The sequence below is a fragment of the Schistocerca nitens genome, chromosome 6, assembly GCF_023898315.1.
Source record: "Schistocerca nitens isolate TAMUIC-IGC-003100 chromosome 6, iqSchNite1.1, whole genome shotgun sequence".
Taxonomy (NCBI): Eukaryota; Metazoa; Arthropoda; class Insecta; order Orthoptera; family Acrididae; genus Schistocerca; species Schistocerca nitens.
Genome location: NC_064619.1, coordinates 198275778 through 198290129, shown reverse-complemented (window position 1 = coordinate 198290129; position 14352 = coordinate 198275778). Strand labels below are relative to the sequence as shown.

Here is a 14352-nt window from a genome sequence, read left to right as displayed (position 1 = left end):
GAAATCAGGAAAAAGTCAGTCTTTCACTGGTTAAGGAAAGGCAATCAAATTGAAGTACGAAGGAACCGAGGCCAATTCGAAAAAGGCAACAAAATATCGCACATTAAAACTGTGGCAAAATGAATGGTACACTTCAGGCACAGGCAGTAGAACATAAGATTTTCTCTCTAACATCAGGGAGAGATTAAAATAGAGATTTTTTAACCCATCGAGAGGATTGATACGTTACCTGACTGGTCATGGCCCTTATGCCACGTATCTGTACAAAATCAGAAGACAGATTAATGATAACTGGTCCTGCGGCATTGTGAGCACACCAGAAAACACATTGTGGGACTACAGGCTCTTATGAAGATGCAGCGGGAAATTGACTTCAGGTATTAAGGATACGAGATCCCAAAGCAGCACTAAGGAGCAAGTCGACTCGGCGCATCTTGGACGATACTGCAGCCGCAGTATCCAGGTAGACACAGGAAACTTCAAGAGGCGTTCAACCACAAGTCGTCATGCTGCCATCCAGGCTAGACAACATACTCTGCAGATTGAGTGAAGATGACTGAGGACGGCGACCACAGAGTGAAACGCAGTCCCAAGAATCCACGTTGCAATGGCGCAAGTGATGAAGTGTGGACTTTAAGAAGTAACAGTGGTGGGTGGAATTTCTTGCACTAGTGGGAAACGCTGCTGACGTAGTGCCCGTCGCCCAAGGAATCCAGCATACTATTGCTGTCGGCCGGGGTAGTATGAGGGTGGATCCAGTAGCGAAGACAGCCATACAAAGTTAAATGCACCAAAATAAACGAACAAGCTGAGAACAAATTCTGTAGTGTTTGCAGTAAATTAGTAGCTGGGTAATTGGTTAAGGGTTTAATGAAGTTTTGTAGTATTGTTGTAGTATACATATAAAAAATCAGAAATAAATACATAATTTATTACTAATAAAGGAAATGTGATTTTTTATGGCCTATTTTAGCTTTTCAAATAACAGACTGCAATTTTGAAGAATAAACAAATAATGAAAAAACCCAGAATCACCTGATTTACATGTGACACTGAACTGAACTGAAAAAAATTACTCAGTGTGCAGATCAATAAAATAGGTGCCCAAAATAAGTACTGATGGACCCACCGCCAAACGCTGTGATAAGTTAAAACATTTTTAACTTCAATCACATAGGCTTGGAATGTGTTTCTGAAGAATGGTATTCCAGACAGCTACCGTCCAAGTGCTCACAGCGTAGATAGTAGCGTTACGGGTACGTGATGTGTTGAGGGAAGTACACTGCGCAACACAATTAAAGGGCAAGTTTTTCGAAACGACGTAATGAATTTTGTTGTAGAGATGCCCACAGCCTTTCTCTGTATTGGCGCAAAAACCTGCAGGCCCACACAGGCGCCACCTCTTGGTTCGGCGGCGCTGCGAGAAAAAGGCCAGAGGTCAGAAGTTGATATGAGGTGTAAGATGGGTTAGTGACGTCACAATGGCACCAAATTTCGCCAGACGCCACGCCAACCATAAGCAAGCTTTCCTGCTTCATATCGCGTTAAAGTTTCGCAGAGTGGTTTTGAAGGGTCCGTGGTGGTTCCACCCGGTATGCCAGAGCAAAAAAAAGGCAGCTTGTTGCGGCCGGGAAAGAGTGAAGCTGGACAGCTGTTCGCGCGCTACTGTCATGAGCATACGATATACGGAAAGTGGTTGAAGCACGGTGAAACCACAAGCAGCCAAAATGGTGCTGGATGTCCACGCCTCATCACAGAACGCAAGCAGGTTAAGCGGTTATCTCTGGCAGATCTGACAAGCTGGTGAAGGCAGAAGTACTTCGGAGCATAGCGTTCAGCATACATTGTCAAACACGGGTTTCACAGCATCCGACCCTAGGTATTTCATGTTGCCCTAACGGCATCATCAAACACGCCCGTAGTGTTAATGGCGTCATAGAGATTGGACTGTGAATCAGTGGTAACTTCGTGTCTGGTCAGATGAATTATGTTTCTTGTTACTCCAGGTGACTGGTCGTGTTCAGACATGCTGTCATCCAGGCAAGTGGCTTCTCGGAACATGCACTGCACTTCGGACGTGTGTTGTTGGGGGCGGTGTTATGCTATAACTGACACCCATGTTGGCTACCACGGGACCTATGGTACTAATCGGAGCGCCAAGACAGCTGTAGGCTACGTGAATGTTACTGCAGCCCATCTGTGTCCTTACATGATCGAGATCTTCCCTGAAAAAGCATGTCGCAAGGCCAGGCTCGTGCTACGGTGGTTTGTGAAGCACGAGTATGAGCTAACGTTGCTGCTTTGGTCACCAAATTTGCCTGATCTGAACCCGAAGGAACACATCTGTGACGCTATTGGGCGCCAGTTCTGGCTTACAAAACAACTGCCCCGTAATTAACGGGAATTACGTAAGGCGTGCCAAGACATCTGGTGCCATACCCCTCTGGAAATCTGCCGAGAGCTTGTCGAGTTCATGCACTCAGAATCGTTTCTGCATTGCGCTCAAAAGGTGGACTAACAGCTGATCATAATGTTTTAGCTTATCATTGTATACACTCCGCAAGCCATTGATCATCGCGTGGGGGCTGTTCCGTTCTCGTAATGAGTGAGAGAAAAAGGACTATATACCTCGGCACCCACCGTAATCCCTTTCACCTTCCTCTCATGATCCCATCGTGAGAGATACGGTGGTGGTATCAGAGCTGTTACAGTCTTCGTCGAATACTGGTTATCTAAATCGAAACAGAACTGGTGAAGCGCCTAAACAAATCTTTATTTGCAATGTGAATATTGTGAGACAGGAGTGACGCAAATATAAAATATATTTATTCCTTAGTGAAATTTGTCATTAAAATGTCTCTTTTTCAAACTAATGGCTAAGTTAATGGAATAAATTGTAGAAATTAGAATAATCTTCATAACGTTTTAAAGTCACTTACTCTGGTCCAGAAAAGTGGCCATTATCAGGAACACACATTTTCAATAACTTACTGGAAGCAATAAAAAGTTTTACTTCTAATTAAGCTCAGTTTACGAAGACTCTAAAATATATACCACTGGTCATTTCGTACTCCATTGATGTGTTTCTTAATAGAAACAAGTGATGTGTATACGTTACTAATAATATCAAATAATGAGAGTGTTAGTACAATCTGACTTCTGACCAAATACATTGCAGGAATGAGATCACATAAATAAGTGTTGTAAAATGATTTTCTATTTGATGATTCGTAGCTACAATAGCCTAAGAATGATCATGTGCACCTCAGTGTATTGAACTTTTGACATTTGAGGAGGGGTTGTCTTACATTAAACTAGGCGTATGTGGTACAGCGTGTGTCCTCAAGTTGCTTCTACGGCGGCAAGTGGAACAACAATGTCCTACAGCATAAACTCGCCACTGTATGCAAAGGACAACAGCGGAACCTGATCGTATACCAGGTAATCTTTATACTATATAACCAGGAAAACTATAGGATAAGTCGAGGATCGTGTAAGTCAAGTCAGTTTTTTTTAAATAAAATATTTATTCTAAAGATGAACAAGATGAGTCAAAAGTTGTTTGCCTTTAGCAGAATTTCATTTTAAATGAAACGCAAGTTAGTCACCTTTAGCAGAGTCTCTTTTAAATGGATCAAATTTAAAAAAATTAGCGGTGAAATAAAATCAGTTGAACCTAGAATTAAGTATAGAAAATGAGTGAGACTAAAACTTCACAGGGCACCCTGTGGTAGAAAGACTGTATAGCGGCTATAGTACCAAGATATCCTTACCTGTGCAGCTCGCTGATACAGGAGTAAAGTACTCGAAACCTAACTGGAGTTAAGTCAGCAGGTTGCTCATCCAAAATATAGGAGAAGCAAAGCGCTCAGCTTACGGATTGCGCTACCGCGGATTACAAAAAACTTCCCTCAGCTCCAACTCAACAAGTGCTGCAAACAGCCGCGGATAACCTTAGGCCACCGTCTTTCTCGATCACCGACAGCGTCCTTCTAACCTCCGCCAGCGACTCTGTGAAAAGTTCCTTCCTTCTGCCCAATTTTCATAATCTGAAAAATCCCAGGTGGTGAGGCTGGCCCTATACTATGGCCAAAGTGACAGCCGAGAAATAAAAAAAAAATCGAAAACTCGGGAGAAAGACAGCAGACTTTTCCATCTACGTGTAGTCGATGCACATTTTACCTTCACGAGATGCAGGGTGCGAACAGAGCGACGAATCGAAAATAACATGGTTTCAGTTCAATGACTGAAAACATGTTGTTTTCGATCCTGCACCGGGCGAACCAACACAATCTCATTAGGTAAACCGATGTTTTGGAGCGAAAATAGAGACGCCGCTCCCACGTCAGCCTGGTGGCGCGAAGCTGTCTGGCTTTAATCAGTGAATAAAGGGGAACCGAATTGTCGCACTTGATTTATCCCCAGGGGGAAACAAGGCAGACGTGACGTCACTGCTCACCTTGACGCCGCCCTGACAATGATGGTGGTGTGAGGTGCACAGACTTGTTGGGTTAAGGTTAGCCCACTCACAAGGAGACGTGGTTGATTTATCAACAGGCTCTCTGAGGCCACGAAAAGACATCTCAGCCTGCCATGAAAACGCCAGCAGACTGTGAAGCTTTCTCTTCCAGCACACAGTCCATGAGCCAACTTAATGGCAAAATACGGGCTGTGAAATGAATTGCTACTGCAAGTGATACAAGGCACTAATATCCCATAACATTTTGTGACAGCTTATTTATTACCTTTTGAATGAAAATTTACTTAAGACTTATTTTACTTATTCCACACCCACGAGGACACTCACGCTTGGGATCCGTGGAAGGTACTGCCAGAAGCCATATGTGCTGTGAACACAACCACTTGCCCTTCGGGTGCTCCGTGATCCTGAATCGACCACGCCGATTGTATAAAATGATACACCACCCCCATGAAGCTAATGGACTACTTGAAAAATAAACTGCCGCGCATATCGGAAAACGTTATTTATTAAGTTCCTGAACTCGTAATGTGCCTCTCCTCTTGTCTATGATTGGAGGGCCTGAGCATTTCAATTGAATAATGTGCTTTTAATTGGTTGCTGAATGATAGATCTGGTAAAATAATATTTATTCAAACACTGAGTAAAATTTACTCAGGCCATATAAACGTCAAGGTTATAAAACAATTTAAGAGTGAATTTACGTGATAAGAAAATGAATGGCAATTAAAGGCGTCACCAGCATGACACTGGACGATTCCGACTGAGATGGGACCCAGACACATAAAGAACACAATTAAGTTTTCAGCCATGATTGCAAAACTTTGATACGAAAAAGAACAGGAATTCGAACAGACCACATAACAGGACAGTGCATGAAGAAAGAATCAGAAAGAAACACCAGTTGGCGAGTGAGTTCCTGTGAGTTAAATCGACAGCGAAACAAAAATGAATGGTTGTGATGAAAATCTCTTGTGAAGCAAGAATTAGATTGCAGAGAAACTTGCATACCAGTGCGTGAAGCGCGTAGATAAAATTAGGAAGACTAAAAAATAGAAACCAGGAATGAACTCCTCTTCATTTAGTATATCGCGATTCCCGCAGTCGTGAGTGTGCACTACAAATGCGATCACACAGTGACGGCATTGAGGTGGTTGCCACCAGATCGATGTGCGCCGAACAGCGCCCGCTGTTAGGTGTTGCTGGGCTGAACCGATGTGATATGACTGCGAATCGCGGATCTCCTCATCCTCCTGATTACCCGCCGTAAGTCCAAAGCGAAACTTCGAAGGCTTGCCAGAGGTCTGAAGTCAAGAGAAACATGCACGATCGCGGAGTACAGAGTAATATCACCAAGTAGAAGTTCGAATTAGAATTCCCATACGAATCCCAACACCGACTCCAAATGCCCCTCACAATTTTTGGCAGCCTTCCTTCAGATCTCGGAAAGCCACCTCACACGATCTTTCCTTGCCAATCCCAGAAAGAACCACAGCGCTCTTCCAATCAGGGTTCTGGAAGTCGGTTCCCTTCGTGGTCCAAGAAACCCTTCTGTTCCTGACGTTTCGTCCAGGACTGCGTTGGGCATACTCAGAGGCGATCCTCCGCTGAGTCTTACCGAGCGGAGGAGCGCCTCTGAGGATGTCCAGCGCAGTCCTGGACGAAACGTTAGGAACAGAAGGGTTTCTTTGACCACGACCTCACATCCCGAAAGATTTATCAGCACCTATGTCATCCGGTCGTGAAAGCCTTCATTCTATAAACCGGTATCGCCCCACTCCCGCGTACAGATTTGTTTGTCGTAAATTCCGGAAGCCTGTGGGTTTCGCGTGGTTTGGAAATTTGCAGACGCACGAGTACCTATATATTTTGCTTGAGGAAACATGTCTGTAGACACACACATCAGGATAACGGCGAGTGGACAGCTGAGGACTCCACACAAATGTTACTAACAAGCAGAGTTCTCACCTCTCTCACCAGTTCTTTCCTGTTCTTCTACAGAGGGTACCAGTCATCCATTCCTCCGCTCTTTGTGTGCGGAGGCCGAGCCTGCCTGTGTGGTGTACTAGCGTAGGAGCTGCCTTATGAGAGACGGGCAGCTCTTCCAGAGCGTGTGAAACTTCCTCCTTTTTCCACCCGAGCGAAATGGAATTCCCCTGATCAAGAACAGGTGCATTTAACGGGAAAAATCTACTGAAAGAATGAAATGTTAGATTAGCTGCAGAGAGGTGGCTACCCCACGTTGCTACAAGCTATGCCTTAACCAACCATGTAATCAGCCCACAATACCGGTGAAAAGTTGACAAGTAGAAACTGAATCGGAGAGAAAATAAAGCATGAGATTCATATATAAATTCAGTATGCAAATAGGATGAAATGTGAGGATAAAGGTCTGAAACAGGCCGCCGCTTCACAGCACATTAGCATATTTGTCACTCTTTGTAAGTATTTATTGTGTGTTATTGTTTTCTGATATTCTCTGTATCCTGGAGAATCACCTCAACATGGATCTAATTATATCTAATCGAAACTAATCTCTATCCAACAGGGTTTCGTGAGAACGTTCCTCTCGTAGACCGATGCTACTCTCATCACACTTTGGTCCCTGCTATCCATCACCTACTCTCAACCCTTGCCCGTGCCGCCTGCTCAGTTGTCTTTCTCTGGGTCCCTAGTCATGTGGGCATCCCAGGGAATGAATTGGCGGACCATTTGGCTAGAGGGGCAGATACTTCCCTATTTCGTTTCATGATTCCAGCTGCAGATATGCGGATACACGTCAAATCTCTCTCTTCCCAAAATTGGAATGACATCTACTGCTCCAAGTAATAAACTACCCATAATAGAAGAGATTAGTGCAGTTTGGCGCTCTTCCTTCCGCTCCTCTCTGAAGGAGTCCACTGTCTTATGCTGTCTACATATCGGTCATACTAGGCTCGCCCATTTTTTTCTCTTGCGTAACGAGCTGTGGAGCCAGACTGATGGTATCCCATATATTGGTGGAATGTCAGTCTTTTGGCCCTTCGTACTAAGTATAGTCTTCCAGATTCCTTGTCCTTAATATTAGCAGTCGATTCACTGATGGTTGAAGTAGTCCTCAGTTTCCTACGTGAAAGTGGTTTTCGTTTTCAGTTATGTTTTTAGCTTCCTCGCTTTATCGTTTGGCCCCTTTGACTGAATACGCCCACTTTTAGCGGACACCTGTATCTTATGCAAGTAATTTTGAATCGTGGGACTGATGACCTCGTCGTTTAGTCACATAACGCCCCTCACTCAGTCAACATCATCGCCTTTCTTCCAGATATTTCATTTACACTCCCTGAGCATCTCTGCTATTTTCTTGTGGACTAAAACCGTTTGTTCTTGTAGAGTGTGAGAGTTCGTTTGCCGTCTATTGTCATGCGTATTTGATAAGGAATCAAAGCGTTGGAGCAGTGTTTAAGAACTGATTACACTAGCATTTTGTATACGGTTTCCTTTACTGAATTTTTCCCACATCTGTTCCAACAAATCTATGCCACACCAACTATAGATTTTACGTCTTACTTCCATTTTTATCGCTTACTAGTATTGCCCCTAATTATTCAAAAGATGTGATGAAATCAAGACTACAACCGTTAATGTGATAAGCACTTATTATTGAATCCTTTTTTTTTATGGGCGTTACCTTGCATTTATCCATATTTATAGAGACATACGATTCATTATATAAAATGTAAATTTTGTCATTTTGCACCTCCACTTCCATCTTCGTAGATGTTCAACGTCGCCTTCTAGTCCTGTTCGGTTCGAGTCCCGACTGTAGAACAGTATTGTAGGATAGACCGTACGAGTTTCTTGTAAGCGTCTCTTCTGCAGACTGATTGCATTTTTCCAGTAGCCAATCAACGAACTGAAGGCTACACCTGTTTTACACATGGTTGAGTCTATTCTTGATACTACACATTTCCACAACTGTTTCACCCTGAGATTTGCTTGAATTATCTGATTCCAGTTGTCATTCACTGTTACTGTGTTGATAGGATACTACGTGTCTGAATTTTGTGAAGTACAAGATTTAACATTTCCAAATATTAAAATGTACATTTCTAATTATTAAAAGGAACATTTCTAATTATTAAAAGGAAGTTACGAATCTCTCAGCCACTTCGAAATAATCTCATCCTCTATGTTTCTGTGCCTTTTTCTTATAGTACTTCACTGTAGATAACTGTATCAGTGGGTCGGATCGACAGCTGGTGAACGCTGACACCAAGCCTTCAAAGAGATCACCGGAACAGGTTAGAGATTAGATAAAAATATATCAAAACTAATATATCATGGCTTCGAAGAGTGATGAAAAGGCAAATTTGAGACTTTGTACTGTAGACAACAAATCGTAAGCGAACAGTCTCATTGTGCTGCTGATTCTGTCTGATAAAACTGAGCTATCTTAAAACTGGCTAAAGAAACTACTCGGTTTATAACACTGCCACACCTCTCTCATATCAGTTTTCACATAACCATCGAAATTCACTTTCTCGCCTAAACATACCATTACTTTCCTAACAGTCAATTTCTTTGTTTTGTCAATCAATCCATGCCCACAGTTCTCAGTACGCAACTGAGGAACAAATAAAAAGTCATGTTCAGTCAATATATTATAATCAAATTCTATCAAGATGTGAGCTTCAATTGGTTTTCTGCAACTACTCATTGCGCCTATTATTTTCACTCCCATAACTGGCATTTCTGCTATTTCTGATTTTCCTTTTATATGCTCGGAAAGTGACTGAACCAAAGCGCTAATCTACCACTGTCAACTAACACTTGTTTCTACATCGTATGCTTTCATTGGGATCATTATTTGCTGACATGTCCTTATTTCATTACCTGTATTTCCCCACAATAAATCTTGTTCAATTTCTAAATCTCTCCACTGAATTTCCTCCTACTTCAGCGTTTCATCTGGTGGCTTTTTTCTTCCTTTTCCTACCTCTTTCTTCCTTTTGATACAGAATACATTTCATTTTTACAGTATTTATTGTATCAGCAAGAACACTCTCTCCATCACTTTCATCTGAACGTATTACATTAGCTGTAACTTCATATACATTAAAATCTTCGGTTTCACTTATTAATCTTAAACAATCATCTAAAGTGCCATGCTCTTGTCCCATAGCACAGTTTCCAGCTGTCCTTTCTAATCCGCTGATTTCATTGGGTTCAGGAATGACATCAAAAAATTCTTATATCTCTCAAACTCTTCATACGAGTACTTCTCATCATAATTTAAAAATTCATCTGCTTTACTTATTATGTATTCATTATTCACCTTCTTATTCAGTACACTTCAATTTCTCTTCCTCTTAGCTTCATCATCATTATTACTTATGAAACCTACTTTGTCCGTACTTTAACCCTTCGTGCATTTTATTCGTCTGCCTTAACTATTCCTTACCCTCAACTACAATTTCAACATCATTTACCGAGACATTTTGCATATTTGTAACTGAACGCTGAGCTAGAACCGGTAGAGCAGAACTACTCGTACCTACGCGAGCATTCACTCTGACAACACGTAATTCCACGAGCTTCCTCCTCTGACTCGCCTTGTATCTGAAACATGCCATTAGTGTTTTGTTGCTCGTGCCCGCTAGCCTCTATGCGACATTGACTACGCCTAAACACATTTTCCTGTTCACTTTCAATTATATTGTCATAATTGCAACGAAACTGCTTTCTTTTCTGTTGGTGTCGAGGGCTTCGTAATTCTGTTCGCAGCAGACTGCCCTTTACTGACGCGAGTCATAGTTTTCCTCATAGCTATTTTCACGGTGTCTGCAATTATGACCATTTCATGGACTAAAACTACTTCTGCTTCTTCTCTCTCTATCTGCCTGTGTCGACCGCACATTTTAGTCGTTGCTGTTACCATTTTGACGCTAATCATTGGCATTATCGATTTTGTGGTTTCTGTTCTAATTACTGTTGTTATAATGGGCTCAGTATGGGTTGTTGTCAGCATTATTCTCGTACCGATTTTCATCATCATGGATAGTACCTCTAAGTCTCCTACTTCCTTAAAACTAGATTTTATCACAGTGCTCAATGACATACCCTCGGACATTTCGTGGTAGTTTGTCCCAGAATATGTCCAGCATTCGTTTTTGACTCCTTTTGTGTGTTTCACTTTTGTACACAGGTTCTCGCAGTAGGTTTTCGTACTCGAATCCCTACCAGCTCGGTACAGAATAGCATTAAGTGAACTTCCTCTTGCTTGTTTGCTGACCAGTATTCTTTTTCAAATTCTTTCAGAAATTCGTTTCGCAATCTCCCAAGGCCCGAACTGCCGAACTATCTGCATCTCCATTCAACCTTGTTCTTGCAATTCTCGCTCTGCTTCCTTCTGTTAGTTCTTTCGGTATTAATGACCTGCGCTTATCCATGAACACGATCGAATGGCTTCAGCCTTTTGGGTCATGCTTGTCGATATCACTACATATCTGATTCTTCCTATATGTGTATGTTGCAATAATAAACTGCAGAATTATTGAGTCATCGACGTTTATTCACGAAAAATACAAAACATTTTCATTGTCTAACCGTTCCATCCACACCAGACACGTGCATTCAACTGCCGTTCCAGCTTCCCTCCAAAATACATCTCCCCCCAAAGAACAAACAATTTACAAAACATTAACATCTTTGGAAATGGAAGATTAACGATTCAATCACTAAAATTAATTTCAATAATTCCACTAAAATTAATATCAATAATTGTGCCACACTAGGAAATGCATAATTCAGATTTGATTAACAATTGGCATAAAACCGAAAGTAGACACTAAATCTGCACATTGTAAAATGCGTAATTAAGATCTGCACATAATTGCTAAAAAACGAAAGTAGACACTAAGATCTGCACATAGCAATGGGAAGGGTAGAAATGGGAAAGTGGTTCCATTTCAAAATTCATGTCCCTGTCCGATATTAAGTCTGTTTCGGATGCACGGAGGCGTATATCGTACTACAGTCTTGCCCAATTTTGTAGTGACATTAGCTCACTTTGGAAAACTAGGTCGTCTGTGAGCAATGTCAGAGAACACAGTTACATTAATCTCGGGTTTGCAGTCTTGTTGATTTTTTTTCGAGTAGAATGTTAGCCATGGAAAGCACTATTTATCAATTCCCACTAATGCAATTACGACCTTTGAATTACTTTACAGCGGTTAACGTGCAACCAATAATAAATTTTTAAGTTAGTCAGTATCCATACTTGTTTCACAGTTTTTGCATGAAGTAATTTGGATTAATTGACAAACATTATTCACGTGCCAAAAAAGCAGTCGTCAACATGAATAAAAGAAATTAGCTTATACGGCTCATGTCGATAGTCGTCACATTAACCTTCCGCACAGAGGTGTATATAGCACCCTAAACTTCGTGTGAAACGGATAGAATAAATATCGTGAAACTAGATTTGTGGTCTCTAGACATGTCACTAACGTACACTGTACTGGTCAATACCAACCAGAAACCAGTTTCAGTATATTTACAGCATGGCCGGGTCCTATACTTACGGCACACTCTGGGATCTAGATAGAAAACCTTTGGTAGCATAAATGAATATACTCTTAGGTGTGGAGCAGAAGGTATTGGGAAAAACGAGGAATGTAACACTTCATTAATTTTACTTTTATTGCGTTTAAAAAAAGGTTTATACATAAAAAATAAACTTAAGTGTTAGAGCGCTTTTTATCTTATCCACTAAGTCGTTCATTCAAGAGTTGTTTCTTCTCGTTTTACTGGCGTATCAGTTTAGAACAATTGTTATTCTTTTCTCTGTTTTAACTGCACATTGATGTGCGAACGATATCAAATAAATAGTAGCTAAAATATGAATTAGACGTAGTCTTCTGTTAGAGAATTAAAGTTGGCTTAGTAAAAAGTTAAATAATCGAATAAAATGGCTAGAGAAATTAACGTAAGTTTATAGTCCACCGTTCAAGAAACAGCTTTGGCACTGACATCTTACTGAGGCTGCACAGGTTTTTCAACAGAGTATTTGAGGGTAGCGAATACATGGTGACCGAAACAAAGTTCAAATCCACTAGCGTGCCATATAAACGTTGACATTAAAGCCGGTGAAGAATTCCTGATAGTTTCACAAAACTCTGAACTTGGACGACACTTAGGTGAAGTCTGTTATTATGCGTACATCACCAGTGGTGATCATTTTAAGGTATGGATCATTCGATATTTTTATGTCGTGTAACATTTTTACTTGGTTTAGTGAAACTAATTGCTACCAAACTACTCTTCTTGACATTACGCAGGATGTAACTTCATTACCAGTTCCACGTCGCAAGAGACCGGCATCCATCTGAAAACTATTACAGAGTAGTGAAGCAGAGTTAGGGAAGTATTATCTGAGAACCAAAAACGTATGTCATAAAACACCAGTCTGCACCAATGAGAAATCTTCCTGTTCTGGCAGTATGGAAGTCTTCAGATAGGCAATGGGAGGAGAGAACCAGAACAGACGGCGGCATTGATGGAAGAATTGTGGCATGCGCTGGATGTGGTGTAGAAATACAGGGTGTTCAACTCAAACCTCCCTGGTTTCAAGAAGCCAGGAGAGAAAAACCACAGTAGATGCGACAATGAAAAATGCACCACATTGTAGAGTATCTCAAAGAATTTGTTCCTGCATCAGAAGTGCCAACTACTGTAGGCAGAATGCAGCATGGTCGCATGCAGTCAAAATGGCGACTCCACAGCACTGTGGGCAAGCAGTAGTGTGGTTTTGCAGAAACAAAATTGCCGATTACTGAGCAAATAAATTATTGTTTTGTGTATGAATGTGATCCACCTGATGTGAAAACAATTAAGGAACGATATAGGAAGTTTCTGGCCACAGGAAGTGTTCTGAAACATTATGGTGGTGCACGTTATGGAATTTCAGAAGAGGCAGTGGAGGACATCAGGCAATCGTTTCTCAGAAGCCCATGTAAGTCAATTCGGGAAGCATCTAGGGAACTTGATGTACATCGATGAACATTGCATCGCGTGGTTCATCAGCGTCTTCATATGTGTTCTCATAAAGTGCAAATTCCGCAACATATGACGGCGAACGACAAACCACGCCAACAATAATTTGCTGCGGATCTGTTGCAGCGTATTGATATGGATGCCAGCTTCCTGGAAATCTGTTTATTCTCAGATGAGGCAACCTTTCATCTATCAGGAACGTTTAATAGGCATAATGTTCGGATTTGGGGTTCACAAAATCCGCACGTTGTCATTGAACATGTTCGTGATAGCCGTAAACTGAACGTCTGGTGTGGGCTAATGCACAACATGATTGTTACACCGTTCTTCTTGGTGGAACAAACAGTGAATGAATGAGTCAGTGTATCTGGACATGTTGGAGCAGTTTGCATACCCTCAGATACAAGACTTGCAACCAAACGTCATTTTTCAACAAGATGGAGTTCCGCCGCATTGGTCAACGGCTGTTCGCAAGTTCCTGGATAGGAAATATCTCAATCGTTGGACGGACGCGGAGGACCCATTGCCTGGCCACCACGTTCAGCCAACATTACGCCGCTTGATTTCTTCATGTGGGGATTCGTGAAGGACCGTTTGTATGCGACCAAAGTGGACGATATTCCTACGTTGCGACATCGTATCACTAATGCGATTGCAACAATAACAGAGGAAATGTTACAAAGAACTTGGCAAGAAATTGAAAATAGACTCGATATTCTTCTTGCTAAAAATGGTTCACATGTAGAGGTGTATTGATGATAAATAAATAAATTCTTTGATATACTCTACAATGTGGTGCATTTTTAAGTGTCGTAAATACGATGTTTTTCTTTTTTTCT

At 41.5% G+C, this 14352-nt stretch overlaps 1 protein-coding gene across 2 annotated transcripts in view; it reads left to right on the top strand.

The window, feature by feature from the left end:
• The window catches only part of LOC126263132 (aromatic-L-amino-acid decarboxylase), a 205273-nt gene that overhangs the window by 56737 nt on the left and 134184 nt on the right, over positions 1-14352 (top strand). The gene's annotated exons all lie outside the window — the stretch shown is intronic.